The sequence below is a fragment of the Nanorana parkeri genome, unplaced genomic scaffold (assembly GCF_000935625.1).
Source record: "Nanorana parkeri isolate BGI_ZX_2015 unplaced genomic scaffold, ASM93562v1 scaffold735, whole genome shotgun sequence".
NCBI classification, from domain to species: domain Eukaryota; kingdom Metazoa; phylum Chordata; class Amphibia; order Anura; family Dicroglossidae; genus Nanorana; species Nanorana parkeri.
This window is the reverse complement of record NW_017307003.1, coordinates 564,248-571,887: the sequence shown is the minus strand read 5'-3', so window position 1 is coordinate 571,887 and position 7,640 is coordinate 564,248. Positions and strand designations below refer to the sequence as shown.

The following is a 7,640-nucleotide window of genomic DNA, read 5'->3' as shown; positions in this document are numbered from 1 at the left end:
GCAATAACTGCAGTATGGCTAAGACAATACAAGGGGGCACCTATGTAATTATGTGTACAAAGCTGCCACCTTGTGCTGTGTTCATTGTATTGTGGTTGATGTACCTTTTTCATTCTGTTTCATGTAACATGAATTATCCATGTGATTTATTTCTGGTTGCTAGGCTTTGGTTAGGTGATCAGGAGGGGTTAATCAATTACTTCATAGTGTCATAAATCAAAGCCCTTTATTTAAGGTCACAATGTTATGATATCTGTATACCAGAGCTTGGAGTTATGGTGTTGCTGTAGTAAATAACAGTGGAACACAATGTTCATTAAAGCCACTATACTTCTCCCCCAATTTGAACAGCATGATGTTTAAACTAAGGAACTAAGAAGAACAATATACTGAAATGTATTGCAAAGTAAAGATATATTTCATGTTTGCGTTATTTACAACCAAAAATCCACTGCAAATGAGAATGAGGAACTCAACAATAGCAAACAGAAGTAAACTACGTTACAATACACTGCTGAGGGGGGCGTGTCCGGCCGGCGATCGAGATGGCTGCTTAATAACGGAGCTCTGCCACTCCAGCCCGATCAGCGACAATTACAGCAACACTTACCTGTCACAACACTGCCTCATCCACCTGCCGACATGCCTAAGAGGGGAAAAAATCGTCATTCCCCAAAGAAACTCACTGCTTTCTTCCCCGCAGTACCTCAGGAGGGAACACAAGATGGCGCCAAAACTCCATCTACCTCACAAAACGGCCCTCCTCACCTAAACGGCTTCCCACAAACAGGCAGTTCAGCACGAAAACTGCCTCTGGATGAGCAATCTGTCTCGCATCAAGATCTGGGTGAGTCCACTCCACCTGACTCCCCTTCCACCCGCAGTCCTGACAAAACTAAACGCCTCAGGGGCTCTAGTGATCAGCCTCACACAATGTTACAGCCTGAGCAATCCTTTCCTTCCAGCTCCACTCTAAACCTGGAGCAATACCCAGCCTCTACACAGCCTGTCTCCTCAAATGACATGAAGTCCATGCTAATGTCACTGAGGGAATCATTACACCAGGATTTGTCCTCTATGCTGGACAAACTATCTATTTCCATTAACAATGTACAACACAGAGTCTCTCATGTTGAAAATAGAATGGGAGAGCTTTCCTCTGGCCACAACGCATTAGTGGAAAGTCACTCTGCTCATGAGGAAGAAATTCAATGGATCAAAACAAAAATTGCTGATCTGGAAGACCGTTTTCTGCAGGAATAATATCAAATTTAGAGGGATTCCAGAATCGATATCTTCTCAACAGCTCCATCAATTTATTACAGGCTTCCTCAAGGAGCTTATCCCACAGGCCTCAGATAGTGCTCTTGCTATTGACAGAGTCCACAGAATCGCCAAATCCCCATCACTACCAGACTCTGTTCCGCGCGACGTTCTGGCTTGCATTCATTTCTTTCGCACCAAATAAAATGCAATGGCTGCTATCAGATCTAAACCTACTATGTCATCCACTTACAGTGGCATATCCCTGTTTGCTGATCTCTCACAGGCTACCATTCAAAACCGATGCAAGCTGACCCCTATAACCTTTAAAAACTCTAAACATATCCTTGCTCCACACCTCTGTGAGATTTACAATCGGACTATGTCTTTGGGTACTTTCCCGAAAGAAATGCTTCAAGGTATTATAGTGACCATCCCTAAACCCGACAAAGATCACTCCTCCCCTTGTAATCACAGACCAATTTCATTACTGAACACTGATGTAAAAATCTATGCGAAGATACTGTCTAGAAGACTTCTACATATCCTCCCTCTACTGATAAACCCCGACCAAGTAGGCTTTGTGCATGGACGTCAGGCCCCGGACGGCACTAGACGCCTATTAAATATATTAAGACACGTGGAACTCAACAAGAACCCCTCCCTCTTTCTCTCCCTGGATGCCGAAAAGGTGTTTGACAGAATCAATTGGGACTTCCTGAAAGCAGTATTATTGAAGTTTGGTTTTATAGGCCCAATACTGAACGCCATCTTGGCTTTATATTCTGCGCCAAACGCAAAGGTACTCACTTCCGGACTCCTCTCCGACGAATTTCTAATTACCAACGGCACTCGCCAGGGGTGCCCACTTTCCCCTATCATATTTGTTCTAGTAATGGAACCTCTTGCGACTCTAATTCGTTCACATCCCCACATTCATGGCATTGAAGTAGGCCCCACAACCAATAAAAGCAGCAGCTAAATGCAGCTAAATTGTTGATTACCCGTAGATGGTTACAAACAACTCCTCCTAACATCATTGACCTGATTTCATTAGTTAACACCCAATATTCTTATGAAAAGATGTTTGCCATGAAAAATAACTCATATCCTATATTCCTTTCAGCCTGGAGAAAATGGATTGTACATCCATACTGCATTGTTTGATCTCTAATATTGCCTGATGCATAACTGGTCCATACCTTGTCTTCCCTCCTTCCTCCCCTCCTCTCTTTCCACTTGTTTTGTCATCCTCCCTTCCTCCTAACCTCCCTATAAATGGAAATTATATTGCAAAGCATACTGTATCCTGGATGTTAAGTTGGTTATGTTATATGCATTTTGTTATGTATGCTTCACTTGACTTCAATAAAGAACTATTGAAAGTACAATACACTGCTGCGTATACATGTGCACTGCCAAAAAATTTGTTTAGTTTCGTTTCGTTTTAAATTCGGATTTGTGTTATTTAGTTTTTCGGGATTCGGGTGTGAAAGTCAATTCGGATTCGGAATTCGGATTCGGACGAAATTCGGTAGCGGTAGTTCGTTCGAACATTCGTTTCGTATTCGTTTCGTTCATTCGTTCGTTTTTAGCAAAGTGGCGTTTGAGGGGGGAAATTGTTTTTCTTCAACGAACGAAACGAATAAGAAACGAACGTTTGAATGAACTACCGCTACCGAATTTCGGAAACGGAAATTCAGATTCGTTTGCATTTGTTATATCTGTAATTCGGAATTCGGATGCATCCGAATTTCCGAAAATTCGTCCGAATTTCGATTCGAAACGAATCGCACATGTCTACTGCTGCGTCTTTTTCTACTTACAGTATTTGCACCAGTAAAACTATGCTATTAAAATAATGATCTTATATGACCAGCTTAATTTTAGTAAAACTGTAACAGGCATTAGACATTCACTGTTACATTGCCTCCCCTTACATTGATGGACAGTGAAGATGTGCCCTCTTACTTTGGTCTGCTGTAGAGAAGTAAAAGAAAGATAAATCGTGCCAGTGCTCACTCTATTAATTTTTTATTCCCCAAATACTAAAAAATGTACAGTACATAAATACGCTTGGTGCCTGCATTCAATATAAGAAATTATTATGACTTTTAAAAAACAATTCCTTAAACCAAAAAATAGGTATAAAGTATGTATAATGGTATAGCATCAAATTGTCCCCCAATATTGTAGTAATGGTGTAGGATCATTTCTCAACTGTTTTCAAATGTGTGTTTCCAAATTGAGGAATCAAATTAATCTCGAATGATAAAATGTATCCAGCTCTTGCCAATGAACCCTACTGTCATTAGGCACAGAAATCTGAAAAGATGTAACAAATTGTATCTAAATAGTTTTTAAGCCTTTCTGTTCTGTAGATATCCAGAGAATAGTCCCATTCGCAAGCTTTCAGCGATTGGTCATATGCTTTCAAAGACTCGATCAGCATCCCTCACACATGGGGGAATTTTGGCTCACACTGTGCCAAAAATATAATCCATCGTCTTGCCAACAGATGGAGCACAGAGCAATAATCAATGGGAAATGCCTTTGTGATGTTACTCTCACACAGAGGATCAGATTTACATGGTTTGAGAGACCGCAGCCCCCTTTATTCCTCTTTTACACTGGTTGTCAGTCGGGAGGTGCCCCCTTACATTGTGGGTCATTGGAGAATTGATCTCCCACATTGGTGATCAGTGGTGAAGTTTCTTTTACAGGTGAAACTCAAATAATTAGAATATTGTGCAAAGTTCATTTATTTCACTAATACAACTTAAAAGGTGAAACTAATATATGAGATAGACTCATTACATGCAAAGCAAGATAATTCAAGCCGTGATTTGTCATAATTGTGATGATTATGGCTTACAGCTCATGAAAACCCCAAGAACCCCAAATCCACAACCTCAAAAAAGTAGATTATTACATGCAATCAATAAAACAAGGATTGTACATAGAACAATATCGGACCTCTGAAAAGTATAAGCATGCATATGTACTCAGTACTTGGTTTGGGCCCCTTTTGCAGCACTTACTGCAATTACTTTTGCACGATATTCTAATTATTTGAGTTTCACCTGTATATAAGTGGTCACAGTGACAAGCCAGCACATTGGTGGTCGTGAGACACCCCTCTACATTGGTGGTGAGTGGTGAAATATCCCCTTACATTATCTGTTAGTGGAAGCTAAGTTAAATATAGTAGATCATTGGAGACAGTGGGTTTTGTGGGAAAAAATCTGTTAGGTTTGGTATTAAAAAAATGAGAAAATCCAATATAGATACATTTTATTTACAGAGAGCTCCATGAACCACTCCGAATTTATGAATTTTTGCATACACGTAATAAAATCTGAATTTTTGGCTAGAAAACAACTTAAAACCCCCAAACAATCATATATTTTATGAAAGCAGAGGCCCCATGGAATAAAGAAATGCCAGCTGCAAATGTTTTTGTTGCACGATATTTGCACAAATGTTTATCAAACCAGTATTTTAGGATAAAATACACTAAAATGAATACTGTTTTCAGTGATTGCAGATGAGATTAGCAACTGGAAGTATGCTGTTCTCCCTCCGATTGAGGCGCAGGGACCTGCTGTGTCAGTCCTGGGCCTGTGCGGGGGACAACAGTGCCTGGGATAGCCAGAAACGGCTGTGGTGGGGGGTACACTCCTCTCACATGTTTCACCCGTAGGCTTATTCATAGAGGTAACAAATACAGACCAGATCTACAGCCCAATGTGTCAAACAGGAGAACAATCCCTCTCATAAGTTAGTTAAAGGTAAAACTAAAATTAACATTATCACTCATGTAAATGAATGAATCAAAAATATATGTAAAAAACTGCATCCACAGTTATAAAAAAAAAATGTGTAGGTGCATGTTAAAAACAACATATAAATATGTTTATATTTAATGTTTAAAAGACGATAGATATCCTACATGGCGGCTAAGGAATTGGAGCCGTGAGATTTCCTTTGGCTCGACATTTGAGTATGCTTGATCGGGAAGTCCAGGTATAATCAAACGAGAATTTGTGCCACAGACAGAAATTTTTTAATGCAAATTGTACAATGTATGGCCCCATTAAGGCTACATTCACACTGATGCTATTTGATGCATTTATATGCGTTTAAAATGTTTTCTAAATGCATACAATATATACAGTATATATCTAATGATTACCAATGGATCTATTCACACTTTGTGTTTAGATGCTTTTAACACACTTCAATGTACTGTTTTAATGGACAAAGGACAGATGCATTTAAATGCATGTGTGTGTAAACGTGGATCATTTTAGGCATCTAGGAGCATTACAAAGCATCTAAACCAGTGATGGCGAACCTTGGCACTCCAGCTGTTTTTGGAACTACAAGTCCCATGAGGCATTGCAAGGCTCTGACAGCCACAGACATAACTCCCAGAGGCAGATGCATGTTGGGATATGTAGTTTTGGCACAGCTGGAGTGCCAAGGTTCACCACCACTGATCTAAACTGACATATTTTGCAGACAGGTCTCTGCATAAAAACGCAAGTGTGACTGAAGCCTGCCTAAGAAAGAAGTGTCATTCTGTAAAGTATTATGTTGAACGAGCACATACCGTAATGGAGAAATTTGTTAATAAAGGATACGATAAGAAAGTGATTCATAAAATAGCAGAAACAGATTTATAGATTTACTGCTGGAGTAAATCCAGCAGATTTGAATAGTGAGATGGAACCAGTGGCGTCACAAGGGGGGTGCGGCCCGCACCCGGGTGACACCATTGGAGCGGTGACACCAAAATGACTCAGTCATTTTGGTGTCACCCCCTCTGAAAAGTCGGACGCTCGGTCATGGACCGAACGCCCGACAGTATCAGGAGAGTGGAGGGGACCCGGCGGCATACCTTATCGCGCCGGGTGACTGTCCCCTCCTCTCTCTGCCGGCGTCCGTCACCAAGATGGCCGCCGGCAGGTATCAGAATACTGCCGCGCGTGCGCGATGACGTCACGCGCATGCGCAGTGACGTCTCGGCGGGGTGACACTCAGTTACCGCTCCGGGTGTCACCCAGCCTCGGGACGCCCCTGGATGGAACCCCTTAAGTTTGTAACAGATTTCAGTTCCCATTCTGAACAATTTCAATACAGTCTGAAATGTAGGTTACATGTTGAATGGGTTATAGGTTGAATGGGTTATTGGTTGAATTCAATTGGACTTGTGTCTTTTTTCAACCTAACTATGTAATGCTATATAAATATTGGAATATCATCAAGAAGACTAAAATACTGGATCCAATATTGCCTGATAAACCAAAGGTTGTCTATAGAAAGACCCACCACTTTAAAAATAGGCTGGCTCTGAGTATTTTTAATCCGCCAAAAGAGATAAGGTGGATTTTATGTGTGTGGAGTTTGTTTATCATGCAAAATAAGTAAAGGTAATTGAAGGAGGAAGTTTACATTCATTTCTCATTCCACGGGGTAGCAGTTTACAATACAGTTTTTTTTTTTTATGTGCTACATTTTTCATCACTAATATGTTGTAGCGTCAATGCAGGCTGCAGTACATAGGCCGTAACACTAGAACTCTGGCTAAGAGACTCAAAGAAGGTATGTATAATATAGTGGATGCAGACTTCCTAGTGTGGTGTCATTTTTGTAATAAACATAAACGCTATTCATTGTTACAATTTTGATAAAATAATAAGTTGCAGCGACTCTAACATGAAAAGGGAAAAAAAGGAATGCAATGGATTTTGAAAATGGACACACTAGAACCTAATAGTCTAAAAGGGTAATTAACAAAGCTGCTGAAGGATCCAGCCATAGCTGCGGCTGATCCTTCGCTTTGGTTGCTAGAGCCCTTAGTTTCAGTCGAATTGAAGGGCTGCTGCACGTGCTATTCACTATAGCCTGTACAGCAGCCGAAGGCGGCAGAGCTGCTCTGCTGAGCTGAAGGTATATGCTTTGGCTCGACTGAGCCAAAGTGACAGCTGAAGCTGGGCGAAGCCAGCCATCATCTCATGGCTGGCTCCGGCCAGTTGTAATGACACATCAGCTTCCCCAAAGGACCTGGGGAGCCGGAACTGTCATTAAACAATAACAACTGTTGTTATTCATTGGCCGGGACCTGCTAGAAGACTCTAGCAGGTACTGGCCAATAGGAAACAGTTGGGCGGAGCTAGCTGCCACTGCTGGCTCTGCCCAAATCTTTTTTATCATTATTATTTTTTTTAAATCTTAATTTTTTTATTTGACTATTTATTTTAAATTTTTTTACGTTTTTTCAACTTTTTTTTCCGACTATTTTGTTTGATTTTCTATTCTGCTCGGTACCACGGAGGCACCGAGCAGAATAGCTGAGATGAATGAATTGAGGC

General features: G+C 40.9%; 1 protein-coding gene across 1 annotated transcript in view; it reads left to right on the top strand.

Annotated features, from left to right (window-relative positions):
• SNTG1 (syntrophin gamma 1) overlaps positions 1-7,640 on the top strand; it is a 324,127-nt gene that overhangs the window by 273,013 nt on the left and 43,474 nt on the right. The window lies entirely within an intron of this gene.